Source organism: Epinephelus moara, chromosome 1 (assembly GCF_006386435.1).
Source record: "Epinephelus moara isolate mb chromosome 1, YSFRI_EMoa_1.0, whole genome shotgun sequence".
Classification (NCBI taxonomy): domain Eukaryota; kingdom Metazoa; phylum Chordata; class Actinopteri; order Perciformes; family Serranidae; genus Epinephelus; species Epinephelus moara.
Genome location: NC_065506.1, coordinates 16,769,803 through 16,784,849, shown reverse-complemented (window position 1 = coordinate 16,784,849; position 15,047 = coordinate 16,769,803). Strand labels below are relative to the sequence as shown.

The following is a 15,047-nucleotide window of genomic DNA, read 5'->3' as shown; positions in this document are numbered from 1 at the left end:
CTGAAGGCTATACAACAATCCCTGTGTCTATATTCACAGCTGGTATTCTCGATTTTTTTTTGATTGAGGCTTTACTTCTTAGCACCTCAATTGTAATTTTTTTTTTTTCATTTGAGCTTGGCATGCCTGCCCTTCCAACAGAAACCTTCATTTTCTGACTCTCTTAAATCCTTACGTCAACATCTCATGCCCAGTAAGGCTGCTTGCCATTCAGGGTGGAGGATGAGAGTGTTATGAATTCAGGAGCTTTCAAGTTTTTTTGTTTCTTCTCTTACTTTCACATCATGATTCACTCAAGGAATTTTGATCTAACCTCGAAAGCAACTCCTTTGTCCTTGAAGACATACTAGTCGGGACGTACAGCTTTTAAAGAGACATGTGGAACACAAACACGGACCTAAAGAGGTCTTCTGAAGATCTAACAACCTTTTCTTCACAACTATACTTACATTTTATACTTACTGTCTGATGAGGAGGTATAATTAAAGGTCAGTATTATAAACTCAAATGTGATATCTCACAGCTGAAATGATTAATGAAACATGGAGGTGTATTTGTCTGAATTGTTCTGATGTGTCTTGAAGTAACAAACCCCCTTCGACTTATGTTTGACCCATTTATACGAGACTGCTGTCACACACTAAATCTTTTCACACAAAAACCATGACTACATCAGACCTATACTATATACTCTATTTGCTTTGAGTTTTGAAAATAAAAGAGATTTCAAGTGGTTTCTGCTTCTGGCTTCTGGTAACCTGCTTGAAACCAACCAGTTTTGTTTGCTGGTCTCGAACAGTGGTCTGCAGCTTTGCAGGCGTCTCACCTTGGTGACACACCATCTCCCATCCACTCTTAGGTGAAACCCCATCCACCAACCCCTCCATCTCCAAATGACAATGTCAGCTTATGCATTACATCGCTTTAGAAATGCTGATATGATACGTATGAAATGTGCAAATATAATGTATTTCTGGTTTGCAGAAATGTACAATGCCAACATTTTCTTCTGGAAACTGGGCTGTAATGCAATAAGGCTACAATAATGTTTGAGAATAATCTGTGTTTTAAGGAGTAAAAAGTAGTCCCCAGTGGGGTTACAGCAATCTTCCAGCAAATTCTACAGAAACCGCTATATAATCCCATTGTTACTCTAGAAGTTTTTTCAACAGCTGATTGTTTCACAATGTTTTAAATATAATTGGGATTTTTAAATTGGGTTAAAATTAATTAATGTACCTTCACACATGTAATATATATGTAACATGAATATTCTCAGCATTAATATTGGTCATAGTATCGGCTTTCACAACCCAATAATTGGTGGATCACTCTTCCAGTTGATTTGCCTGTTTTATGTTTTGCTCCCGCCTCTGCATACTAAATACATTATCGAACCTCCTCAGGAGAAATAAAACACAGCGTAAAATGCTGGCAGTGTTTTCTCCTTAAGCGGTGAACAAACCCAGCAGATCGTAAAAATGATGCAAGGATGCTCACAGTGAGCAGAATTCGTAGTAAGTGTTTACACACCGCGCTTACACCCAGAGTTAACTGACTACTGGCCATAGCCCAAGCTATTTACATGCACCTTGATAACTTGTGATGGAGTATCCCACGATTCCATGAATAAACCAATTACACAGTGGTCTTCAATCCTGGTCCTGGTTTTCTTTACTACCATCTACTTAATTGCATTCACTTGCTGTCCCTGGTGTGAATCAGTCCCTGATTAGACCGCTAGAATGAAACCGACAGAGCTCTGGATGCAGAGTGGCTTGGACTGAGAGCCGCTGACCTCAGGTGTCCCATCCCAGACAGAACATGGGCCACTAGCTGCCAGCTGCCTCCTCTCTATTTGACTGAAGTTACTTTTAATAGAGGAGAAAAAAAATAGTGAAAGGATGTAAGTAGTGTACATGCTTACGCTGAAGTATCTGCTAAAGAAAAGGGGGGTGGGGGGTGGGGGGTAAAGGAGGATATTTACGAAAGAGCACACTAAGCATTTACTGTGTACTAAAATTTAAGGAGCACATCTGGCCCCATTTCAGTGACTACTTTACTGGGACCTCATGTTCAAATCAAGTCAAATGCAGGGTAGCAGAAGTGCTAATATAAATCTACAGCGTGATTGGGCCGCAGTCTGAGCCAGAGTATGTGAGCTATGGAGAGCTTTCTAAAAAAAAGGAACACTGGTGTTCTCTCACTCCAAGATACTGTTTCACCCCGTCTGCACTGATAGAATTTTTTTTGCATCACTTTATATGAGTGAATTTGACTGAGAGTGAGTTTTTTAAGCCACAAATAACCATCTGAAGTGTTCCCAAATCATGAAGTGTGTCTATACATGTGGCAGTTTTGATCAATACCTATCAGGAACTCTACTTGTTTTACTTCTGGCTCCAGTCTCTGTACATTCAGTAGTCATTGTACACATAAACACCACACCAACCCATTACCTGCTTGTAAGAGTGAGTTTGAATTCAAGACAAGTTAATGTGTAAAAATGTTCCCTTATGTGTGTGACGAGGGCTGAGGCTTGGCTGTGGGGCAACTCCAAACCCTGCCAAGTGTTTTATTTTGATAGATAAACAAAGATGTGACATTAACATCTTAAACATTTATCCCCTTGTGCCCAGGTCCGTGAGAGGTGACATTAAGTGTGATCAATTATGCATGTGAAGTAAGTTAAGTGAAGAAGTGCAGTTGGCAGGTGAAGTCAACTGATAGCAGGCTCGTGCTGCATGCTGTCACATATTTAAGCAAATCTCAACTAAATTTGTGAGTACGATATGTGCTCACTGTCCCTTATGCTGGAGCATGCTGATGTACATTTGACTATATAGAGCTGCTGTGCTGCATTACACTGGGAACATTTCTAATTTAGAGGAATAAGGTCTGTCTTAATACAGTAATCACGTGCATATATGTACATTTAGGTATCAGTTGCTGGTGGCAGTAGCTCAGTCCGTAGGGACTTGGGTTGGGAACTGTATAGTCACTGGTTTAAGTTCCCATCCGGACCAAATATGAAGCATGGACTGGTAGCTTGAGGGGTGCCAGTTCGTCTCCAGGGCACTCCTGAGGTGACCTTGAGCAAGGCAATGAATCCCCAACTGCTTGAGGCGCCTGTCCATGGGCAGCCCGCTCGGTTTGACATCTCTAGCCTTAATACATGTATAGAAAAAATTTAATTTCCCCTCAGGAATTTATAAAGTATATTTTCTTCTTTTTCTTCTGCTCTTTCCTCCTGTCCATTCTTGCAATGCAGTGATAAAGCACTGGCACAAATACACTGTGAGCAATGGGTGACAAAATGCAAACCAAAATTCAGCCAAATCACATCTGTAAATTTAAAAGTTTGTCTTTTCAGTAAGACATCTCAACGTTTCCCTTCAGTTAAAAGTTGAATTTTTAACTTTATCAACATGTTTGTCTCACGTTCATCTTCTCTACAGTGACAACATATTCATGATCTATATTTTCCCTTTGATTGCCAATTGATGGTCACTTATTTTAATGTAGTTTGATGTCAATGTAATTTGGAATAAAGGATTGTGAAAGGCTTGACAGACTTCCAAATAATTGAGGGCTTGGCATTGGGTTCTTTTGTCTTATAAGAATTATTATATTTTTAATTTCTGAGATGTACATTGAGCAGTGAGCTGCCGTTTCATCACAGTTCCTTCAGTTTGACTTTGGTTTTCTTTTCTTTTCTCCGACTTTTATATTTTATTTTGCTTCCAAGAACTCATTTTTCACATCTCCGAAATCCCAAATTTCCACTAGCCCCGTGTCCCTTCTTCCTACAATGTAAGATTTAGAAGTCTTTGCAGACATTTCAGTTTTTGAGGACCACTGGCTCCAGCGCTCACAGTCAGAAGAAAATGTCTTCAAGACTGGCATTTTCTTCCTTAAATCCCATGACATTTTTTCCAGTCCCTGAATGAGAGAATGAGCGCTTCTCAGAGAGGGGCCAACCAAATAAACTCCTCTTTGGGCCTGGAGCCACTAATCTGTAATTTAATTTCAGGCGGGTGTCTGGGCCATGAGGACACACGGCAAGGTCAAGGGCTACTGTACAGAGAGATCTGCGCATTTGGGCTCAGCCTGGGGTTTGATCAACAGTCTCATCCAGCTTAGGAAGAGGACACAGTATGTGCGCGTGCTCCTGTGCATGTGTGTGCCGGTGAGGTATTTCTGCACTACTTACACAAGTCAGACTTGATGCAAGGTAGCCGTTTCGCGTATGACAGCAACAAACAATCACGGGGAAAATCCATTATTCAAAACAAGTAAAATGTTTGGGATGACTGAGCATCTGCAAACAGAGAGGGATTAGCCCTAAAATAGGACTGCGTCTAACGGGGAACAATTCAACATGTCAGTGTTGATCTGCATGTAAATGAAATATTTGTATTACTTTGACCATAATTCATGTTTTACTCATTATGTAAAAGAGTCTAGTCGGCAGATAAATCAACTAATGGAAAAGTGGAAGGATGAATTTGAGCAGCATGGCTAATCCTGTGGGTGAAGAAATGTCTGTAATAAACTCGACCTTGTTCTGCCTGAACGAGCACAAAGTGGCCCCGGAAATGGGACCAATAATTACCAATGACCAGGCAGTTTCACCATGTCTCTTTAATGTAAATAGGCACTGGGTTATCTGACACAAATGGCTTTGGCATTCATACATGGACATATGGCACAGGGACTTGCTCAAGTACCTAAAAAAATGCAATAAAACAACCGGTACAGCCCCGAGTCTGGAGGAGATAAAACATTGCACCCCAGCAGGAGAAAGTAGCTGAGATAGTGTGTGTTCATTAAAAACAATTTCTTACATATAAGGCTGTCAGGTCAGTGAGAAAATCAGGGTGTATCCCATGCACCATTTGCAGTTTGTTGGAGCTTAGCTGGCATTCAATTTCAATTCCCTCAAGTTACTGAATATAGGAGAGCGGCACACACTGACAGGTACAAGTTACTCCAGCGACAGACGCTAATTAGCAAGTGCAGGAGTAATGGGAGAGCCAAGCTCTCTCTCTGGCAGAGAGACAGTGATGGCAACTGAGGCAGGGTCATCTCTTTAAGTGTCTCACTTCCTATTAGACAGGAGATCTCTGGCACATGCCCCATCACAACCCATACAGAGTGATGTCAGCGACAGAGAAAGGATCCTGTCACATCCTGTAGTTTTCAAACAGAGCTTCTCTTTTGCATACTGCACGGAACCACCGGCTCAACTGCGTTCGCTCACCGCCGCCGCCCTCCATTGACAGAAAAAGGGAGGCGAGGGCAATAGAAAATAATGGCACATGATGTGTTTATGTGTTTTGATGGAAACTCGAGGGAAAGTCTTAGAAAGAAGATGATGGACTCATCTTCTGCTCAGCGAGGCTTTGACATTCTGTAGGGGACGCTGGAAATAGTCTCCAAGTTGATGGATAGGTGGAGTGGGATTACCCGCCAGACTCATCTCCTATCCGCCGTCTGGCCCCGACTCCTGGAAAAAGACACAAAAACACAATACGTATAATGTCAGGCTGTTCACCGTGGGAGAGGTTATTACGCTTTGAAAAATAATGTAACACTGCAGGCTGGTCACAGTAACCAACAGCTAACCCAATAACTAAAGCAAGCAAAGGCACTCCCACTGGTAGCATCTGCTCTGACAGGCAGATTACTAATAATTCCCCACCACTATTTTTATAAGTTATAGTAAAAAAAAGGAAGAAAACAACAGACAAAGTGAATTTGGCGTTATTAAATAAACAGTCACACCAAGAGGAAGCTGCGTTTCCAAGGATGCTGCAACCTTCAAGTCTGTCTCCATCTTCACATCCTCCTCTCTGTATCACAAGTGTCTCTGTGAACTTCTAATGCTTCTCCTCACTCGTAGCCCCAGCGGACCACCCCACCGCTGGCACAGCGAAAGAAATTGTTCTCCCTGCATCATTAAACAGTTTGAATTAACTTGGGTGGAATTTAATTATGTCACACATGAAGCTCTCCTACTTGAAGCTTTTAAAAGCAATATAGTTGGCTATATGCTTGGAGGTTTGGCTTTTAGATACATTATTCAAGTCAGTCAGCTATATCTGCACACAAGTGGACTTCTAAATGAAGACAGTGGACCTGCTCAACAGGGCAGATCTCTTCATTTGTGTTTCCTGGTCAGATATGCAACATAAATACCCAGAGAGGAGCTAATAATCTGTGCAGTGGAGATTCTGCTCATGCTGTGTGTCCCATTTAGACTTCAGCAGTACTCCTGAGTCTACGTTTGATTCAGACATACTGTAAACCTGAACAGCTCTGACTTATCACATGTATCCTGTGTCTATCCTAATATTTCAACACAGGAAATAAAGAAAAGAAAAGTTCTGTTGGTGAGCTTCTCCTACCTCCTAATTGACGCTCATTATCATGCCTTTATTACATTTTACACATGACAGGCTGGTGTGATGTGGATAAATCCTAAATGAAACCCTAAGGGCATTGCTAACAGCTTCAAAATGTCAAAGCCAAAACTGAAACAGTAATAAAGTCTGTCATTCTAAATGATAGGAGTCTTTGCAAATTGCGAAGCTCGCAGAAGAATATCTGTTTCGCAGAGCAGCGCTGCATCTGAGAGTGCAGCCTGGCTTCCATTTGCTCCCTGTCAGAGGGTAATCCGACTTGCCAACTTATCCATCACCCAAATGAACACAACACAATTTTTCACACGTGCATTTTTCTCATCAGATTCAAATACCCCAACGTGCCTCCAGAGAGATCTAAGGATGTGCGTTTCAAAGAGGAGTCATGCTAGCAGTTGAGTCTGGAGGTCAGAGGTGAAATGAAAGACCTTTACTGAGACACTGGATGGACATCTGTAGCGCAGTGATTTAGAAACTTAAAAAACAACAGGAACAACCACCCTGAAACGGGTTTTTTTTTTTTTTTTTTTTTCGGGGATTGTTAACACAGGCAATCAAAAAGTAAACTCCAGCTTAAGTGTTTAACGAACAGCTTCTCTCTGTCTGGGAATCCAAAGCAGCCGCGGCAGGGCAGAACCATTCCTGCACTCCAACACCTGAGACACAAGCTGATGGACAGATTCATTTACAGCAGGTACATGAGATTGCACACTAATTTACTCGGCCTATAGGAGATTGTTCACGTGAAAGATACAGCGGGCACAGTGGATTCAATCTAATGAACCGCTGTAGATCCACACTGTGCCCATTTCTTTCCTCATTTACATTGAAATGTAAGTGCCATATTTCATTCTCCCTGTCTGTAACACCATCCCCCCCTCTGTCTTTTTATATTCATATACTTGTGGAACATCACACCTAAAAACAGAGCTTTTTGAAACAGACAGAAACAACAACAATCAGAGTAACTATCAAAGACAAACAGCAGGCGTGGGACTGTGAAAGTAAATGTTTGGGACTAACCTTGGAGAAGAATTCAGGATAATGAGGAAGCAGCTAAACCTTGGTGATACTTAAAGATCATTACCAGATGATCAAACACACCATGACAATTTCTCTGTGCAAGGATGGATAATTATACCACTCATAGAGGGGTACAAAGATCTGCTTTTATGGATGCATTTACATTTCAACAAATGCCTTACACGCTTCAATATACAGTCGAGCGCTGAAATGGAAATAGGATCCCGTGGGAACTGCACAACACAAATAGTGGGGTGTGGGATATATCTAAATAGCAGTTAGTATCTTCGGTGTGTGAAGAGATATAAGAGTCTATTATTATTAGGCTTAACCATGCATCAAAGAACATACTCTTTAAGTATTCTGTGTGGTGTAGGCCCTCCAAATATGCCATCCAATAAAGGTAAGCACTGCATTGTCTCTCCCTTCCTCCGGCCCCCTCTTTTTCAAACAAGCTGTGAAGTCAGTGACATTAGAAATTTGACATTAGAAAGTCTGACATTAGGCCATCTGATTTGTAAAATGTTGCTGATGACATGCAGTATCACAGAAAAATATCTGAAGGCTTTTAATAATGGTTATTTTCAGTTTATGTCTTCTGAAGATGGGTTATTAAAGCAAGAGTTTGACATTTTGGGAAATATTCTTTCTTGCCAAGACTTAGATGTGAAGATACATTTTGAGGGTATCAATCTTCTCATCTATCTCTCATCAAGGAAAAGTATGAATGTTTTAATCCAAACCGTACTCTTTTAAATATTAGCTTTAACATTTCTTTAGACTGATACATTTCATTAGGGTTACATGTGTCTCATTTTCCCTGCAGGATCTGGCAGACAGTTACTTAAAGCCACAGCTGGTGACTTCTTTCAAAAAATCTTTTTGTCATATTTGCTGAAACTGTCACTGCATCCACACAGTAGTACATGAGACAGATAACCTCCTCCTACTGCTTCTAATGGCATTTGCTAGAGTCTACAACCAATCAGAGCCGAGGATTCTCTAAAGCAGTGTTAAGTCACCTCAGTTGCTGCTTGTAAACTGCTGTCAAACTGTCAAACTAGGCAGTGCTAAACAAATATGAATCAAGATTGTGTCACTGCTAGGGCCGCCCCCTTACAGTTGACCAAACGTTAGTTGACCAGAAAGGTAATTAGTCAGCAAAATTACATTGGTTACTGAGTCACACAAAAAATATATAAATAAATAAATAAACAAACGTGAATCTCTATGACAAGCTGCGCCTTGTCAAAATAAATCAAAACCTATAAGACTGGACCATGTGGCAATTTAATTTGAAAGGACAGACACAGGAAGTGGCCACGCTCCGCAGTTAGACAGGAGTCACGTTACAAACCAATCACAGCCGACAGATATCTTTCCCTTCTTCTGCAAATATTCAGTCTGTTACAAACACAGAAATGTTAATCATTTTAGTGCAGGGCTACCCAGAGCTTTACATCTGTCTAACGGAAGATAGGCCTTCACACTTATAAACAGCGCCTGGAAGAAGATCAGCTCGGTATTCAGGATTTCAGGTAAATTCGATGCTTGTTAAGGTTGCTTAATAACCTCAGATGCAAGCTGCTGCCGCGCTCTTGAAAGATGGCACAAAAAGGCACAAGAGTAGCACCAAGAGTCTGACCTTGGGTTTTCCAGGCGATTAAACACGGCCCCTAATTTACACAGCTGGTACCTGCGGTTATTACACAGGCTAGTTATTACCATAACAGGCAGGAAATCCAAAGGGTGGGATCATTTTGAGAAGGTGAAGGACGAACCCAAGGTGATATGTAAACTCGTCTTCATTGGTCGAATCCAAACATGACGTATCATCTGAAACATGTAAGTAGCTACATGCCCATTAGCCACTTAGCACAATCATTACTGCTTTGCTGACAGCGCAATTAACGTGTGACGTGCACTTGTAGATAAAATATAGGCCTAATTTAATGAAAGTTCATTAGTATGGTTTTGTATTTCTCTGTAATGAAGCACAGTGTTAACAATGTTACTGATACTATTCTTTCTCAAACCTTCAACTCAAACCATTGTGTTGCCCCGCCCAAAATAAATAATTGAATAATTAAAATAATATTGTAAACATGCCAGCGACTAGTCAACTAATTGCCCTAAATGACAACTATTGGTCTACTAGTAAAATTCTTAGTCGGGGCAGCCCTAGTTACTGCATTACCTATTTCTTGCCTTAGTTGTTTTCAGAAACATATTGTAGTGAACTGTTTAGCTGTAAAATAAAATAGCTTGCACCAGCTGGTGGGCGGTGCTCTGTTACAGCTTGACTGTTTTCAAAATGGCAGCCGGGTCACAGACTCTCATTTTACAGCCAAACAATAAACTAAAATTTGTTTCTGAAAACAACTGAGGCAAGAAATAGGCAATGTCATGACAGAGTCTTGATTCACATTTAATCAGCGCTACTGAGTTTGACATCTTGAACGCAGTTCATGAGCCTGATATGATTGAGAGCTGCATTTGAGACTCCTTGTGCCATTAGAGGCATCAGGAGGAGGAACATGGTGTTTTTCACAGATAATCTGTCTAATGTACTACTGTCAGGATATAGTGACAGTTTCAGCAAATATAACAAAAAGTTATTTTTATACAAGTTCCTAACTACAACTTTAACAGAAAACGGTGTTGCAGAAACGTGTAGAAAACTCTGCAGGAGCAGTCCCTATATGGGACTAGAAAAAAAAGGTGCAATCGTCTGCCTCAGTGATAATTCACATAGGTCACAGCGTGTGATAATAATCACTATAATGATGCTGTAATGCAGCAGCTCTCGCTACAGGCCCCTCCACTTTGTCCCAATAACAATAAGCCAGAGTGAGGTGTCTGACAGGTCATTCTGTTACCACTCCACTATTATTCCAAAACAGCAGCATACATCACACTCTAAAAATCTCACACCTTTATCAACTCTGTCTCAATGGTCGAGGAACCCCACCCTCGACCTCTCTCCAGAAGCAGCCTGCAGCCCCCCCGGTGTTAATTATAAGACTTTTTCCCCCGGAGCCTGGGCGGAACGTGAAAGTGCATTAATCTTGATTCTCCACTTCAGTCTAAAGGATCATTTGAAGAGACTCCTGTGGTAAGCCCCAAAGGCGAGGTGACTCAGTACCAGGAGAAAGGTAGAAGGAGTAAGAAACGAAGGAGTCACAGTTTATTCTGCGCTCATGCTGGGATGCCGGCTACCTCAAGAGACAAGTCAATCATTTACCCTAAACCACTTATATTCTGAGTATGTTAATCTGGATGGATACTAAGAGTCGCACAGGGTGACATCACGCCAAGCGACCGTCTTCTACCTGTGCTGTTCCCTGATGCAGCATGAAGGTGACTGTCACCCTATAAGCTGAACTGAGCAGAGTTGCAATGGCTGAAGGACTGCGATATGTCGATGAGTTCACATTCAGTCCCATTTCATTGCAAAATTTATCCCATTATAGGTATGCACATAAGTCGATGCTGCGCTTGGCAGGAACAACACAACCAATGCTTTTTCAAAAATAAATAAATAAATAAAAAATCTAACAGAATATGATATTGTTTCATGATGTGAAAAAATTGTGTGGTACCCATTTTATAGCAATAAAGCCATTGCTGCCTGATGCACAATTACTGATACCCTACTGCGTCTGTACACCTTGTTGTTGCCAATGTCACAGATGGTAAAATGGAGAGATGGAGATGACACAGACAATCAGGTAATTGCTTGAACACCCCCCCCCCAGAAAACAACTCACATACAGCAACAGAAAAAAGCCATAAGTGATAAACATTGGTCTGAATACACAGGTCATTTGAAATCATGTCCAAGCAGAGCTAATGAGAGTGAAATGATCATTTCTAACTGACTGACAGTTTGAATATTCACTAATGCACCACTAATTAGCTGCATGAGACACAATAAAACAATCGCTTCTGACGCTTTAGTTGAAAGAAAACTCTTTCGACAACATTCTCAAGTCGGTGTCATCGAGTGCATTTCAACAGCATCATTTCTGTGCGCTTGATTTTGAATGACTTGCTCTGCATGTTTGATCATGGTCCTCCTTATCTCATTAGTTAATCTGCTTCTCCAGTGATAAAAAAGAGACACTGAAGCACTTAGTTGGCATGCAGAGACGTGCACGTCTAAGCTCCCACTATTAGAACAACTTCTCCTTCAGTTTCACGACAATGTGTGCACACTTCAGAAAGTTACGCCTAAAAGTCATTTTGCCGTTCAATAAGCTACATGTTTACCATCTTCCAATCACAGCGGGGGGTGGGGGGGGGGGCTGTTCAGTATTTAGGTTTGTGCCATCTGTAAACTCTCTTGAGCTGAACAGATTCTCTTTGATAGCTATCCTTTGTAAACAATAGGCTGGGATCCATTTGAAAATGCTACTTGTGACAAGACTAATTCAGGTTTTAAATCTATATGTGGCTGCCGAAAATGGAACATTTTAGAGAAAGTCTCAGATATCACCAAAACAGCAGGGGCACTCAAATTTGACAACTGTTCAGAAAGAGCGTTTTGGTAGGCCGGGAAATTGACAGTGATCGGCCTGGGTGAGGGATGTTAAGTGACGCTAATATGTTTTGACAAGGGCCATGGCCTGGTGACCACACACAAAGCAAACCATGTCATCACCATGGAGCACTCAATTGCCCACGACAACATTGCAAAACATACATCGGCTGCATTGACTCTGCTACAGGGTCCCAAGTGTGGCTGGGTGTGCCTGCCTCCTCATGTATGTGACACTGAATGGAATCACAGATTAGCATAGAGACTACAGAACCAGTGCAGCATTTTCTTTTTATATATTAGTTATCACTGTTTAATCTGATGTCCATACTTTGGTGCATAGAGTCTTATAAATAGCTTCAAAGAACAGACGTTTGTACGTGCAGATACTGTCTATTTTCATTATTAGGATAATGACTCTCATTAAAGTAGAGGCAGTGCATTATTTTGCTTGTCACAGCCTTTTTCATGAAGCTCTTTTTATCAACTATACATTGAAGGTACATCTCAGCATCAGTGTCCCAGTTGTCTGTCTCCATGCTTGCACCATTTGTGTGTGTTTTTCAACATCACCACACTGCCGATCTTGTATACGGTCTCTCATCTGCATTATGAGTAATCTATGGTAGTTAATTGAGCCCAGAGGCAGTTGGTTTCAATGAAGGCTCCTGTGCTTTTCTGGCAAAAACAGGAGAAAAAGAGCTCTCTGGAGAAGGCAGCTCTCTGTCGAGAGGCAAACAGAGCAGAACTCCTGCCGTGTTCATTAGCTGTCATTGATCAGCGATTCAGTTGCTGTGCAAGTCTTACCACAGCTCACATATTACCAGTTTCATGTCCTAAGAATTAATATAAAGGTAAGAAAGTGGAGCCAGCGCAGCGTTTTCCTCGTTATATTTTATTTTTCAGTGCACTATTTTGATGTGAATGGATGTTTGCCAAGGTTCTCAACAGTATGCAGAGACTGCTACGCAGCACACTTGTCCATTCCACAGTTTTCTGATATCAATATGAGCTACTATATTCGGTTATTGGCTTCCCTCAGAGGCTATAATCGCTGCAGCCTATTCCATCACAGGAGATGTACTGTAGAATGAGGCTGCGAGGTATAAAAATGCTGATAAATGGCTGAGACAAAAGCATAAATAATGCAGAGATCAGAGATACTGGAATGGTGAGTCAAACTCCACTTCAAGACACCTCCCTGGAGAGAGTCCAACGTAAGTGTCCTGTCTGACATCATCAGTGTCTGCAGGGCCTCACCTGCCACATACAGCAGGGAGGAATTGAAGGAGCCCCCCTCTGTCTCTCCGAGTCCTTCACTCTTCTTGCCACCAACAAAAAATCAGATCATCAGAAATCTCACATCCCATCTTGCATCTGGCTGCAGCAGGCTTTTAAACTACATTTAGACAAGTTTTCTCCTTTCAGATTTCACTCCATTTTACCCCTTTTATCTCGTCCCCATCCTTTAAGAAAGTGCTCCCTATATGCAGCCTGTACTTATAAAACCATGACAGAGTAAACCTGGAGCTATTACTGCAAAAACGACTATAACAACTAGATATATTCTTTAAGTGAATATATAGGGGCGAATTAAATCAATATTTCACAACTCCGCTGAAGGAGCTGGGAAAGGGCTATTATGTAGCACTAATTGCACCTATAGGGCCTATCTTTAAAAAATGGAATCTCTCTCATTGGAATTCATCGAAAGTCGTCAGGTAGATGACTGGGATCGTCCGCGCTGCTCCTCATTTCACTACGTTTTTTTTTTTTATTCCCTTCATGTCTGCCTTTGAATATTTATTCTCCTCTCATTTGCAGCCATCTCTGTCTAGGCCAAGGTTCTGCGCAATTCCATTCCTTCTTGGCCCTTTTACTGTTAAAAGAACAAAAAAGACTTTTTTTTTTTTTTAAAAAATCCTTGCAGATTATGAACAAAGGTCTCGCAGTCCGATGCAGAATTTCACCTGGAAAGTTGTAAGGTTCCTCTAGACCATGATTCTTCATAGATATTACTCAGATGAGTCGGTTGTGTGATGTGACGCATTAACACCAGTGCCCCAAGAACAATAACACTGATATTCAGCATTTTTTTCAAGTGCTGCTAGAACCAGCATTATTCACACACTGTGGTTATGCAACTGTCAGTGAGTGTCCTTCCACTGGCGAATGCAAAGAGGGAATTTCAAACTAAAACCATAACTTTGGGAAATAACCAGCTGACTCACTGAGTCTTCTGAAGCATCACATTAGCATTGGCTGGAGTATATACTATGGAGAACAAGGACTGTGGATTTTCACCCACATTTATGGCCGTGGTTTTACTCGCTGATCACAGCTTCTTCTACTAACGTCCAAGTTTCCAGAGCCACAAAGTTGCCATAATGATCAGTATGTAGTATTTATGCTTCTGTAGCACACAGCAAGTCTGAGCCACTAACGACGGCAACAATCTACAAAATATTGAGTGTGCTGCAGATAGCTATTTACTGTTATCTGCGCTGGGCTGCCAGTAATGAAACAATAAAACTTTGAGTGGATGAACATAAGTCACGAATGAACACATGTATCGATAAGGCAAAGGTTTATGAAAACAAAGTGCCGCCTCACTCTAAAACGACTTAATTATATGCAGGGCCTCGCTTTATTTAATAAGATATGCTGCACTCTGCATAAATGCATTAATCGATAGCAAAACTGCCACACAAATATTAGAATAATTGATCCAGGATGATTCAGCAGCAGAGAGGTCGAGGGGCTTGCAGGATATTACCTAGCAATAACAGTCTCGGTGAAGGTCAGTGGATACTACTGTAATGACAAATGTCCTCTCTTTGACTCCTACTGGCCAGACTTTATTTTGGCTAGTTACAGGAAATTACTTTCTGCACCTTCCATCATCTTCTACTCACTCTGCATGCTGCGGCTTTATGGCAATGACCAGTCAGGGTATAATGAAAACAGGCTGCGACTGTCCAACCTTGTAATAAAAAGTATTCACACAATTGACACCAAACCGCCGGTTATTAAAGTAAGAGTAAGAGGCACGGTGAAGA

At 41.3% G+C, this 15,047-nt stretch overlaps 1 protein-coding gene across 1 annotated transcript in view; it reads right to left on the bottom strand.

The window, feature by feature from the left end:
• Positions 1-4,629: 4,629 nt before the first annotated feature.
• The window catches only part of cd276 (CD276 molecule), a 78,774-nt gene continuing 68,356 nt past the window's right edge, over positions 4,630-15,047 (bottom strand). Inside the window, exon 8 of the mRNA XM_050045947.1 lies at positions 4,630-5,509. The gene's annotated coding sequence lies outside the window, so the exon portion shown is untranslated. The remainder of the gene's footprint in view (positions 5,510-15,047) is intronic.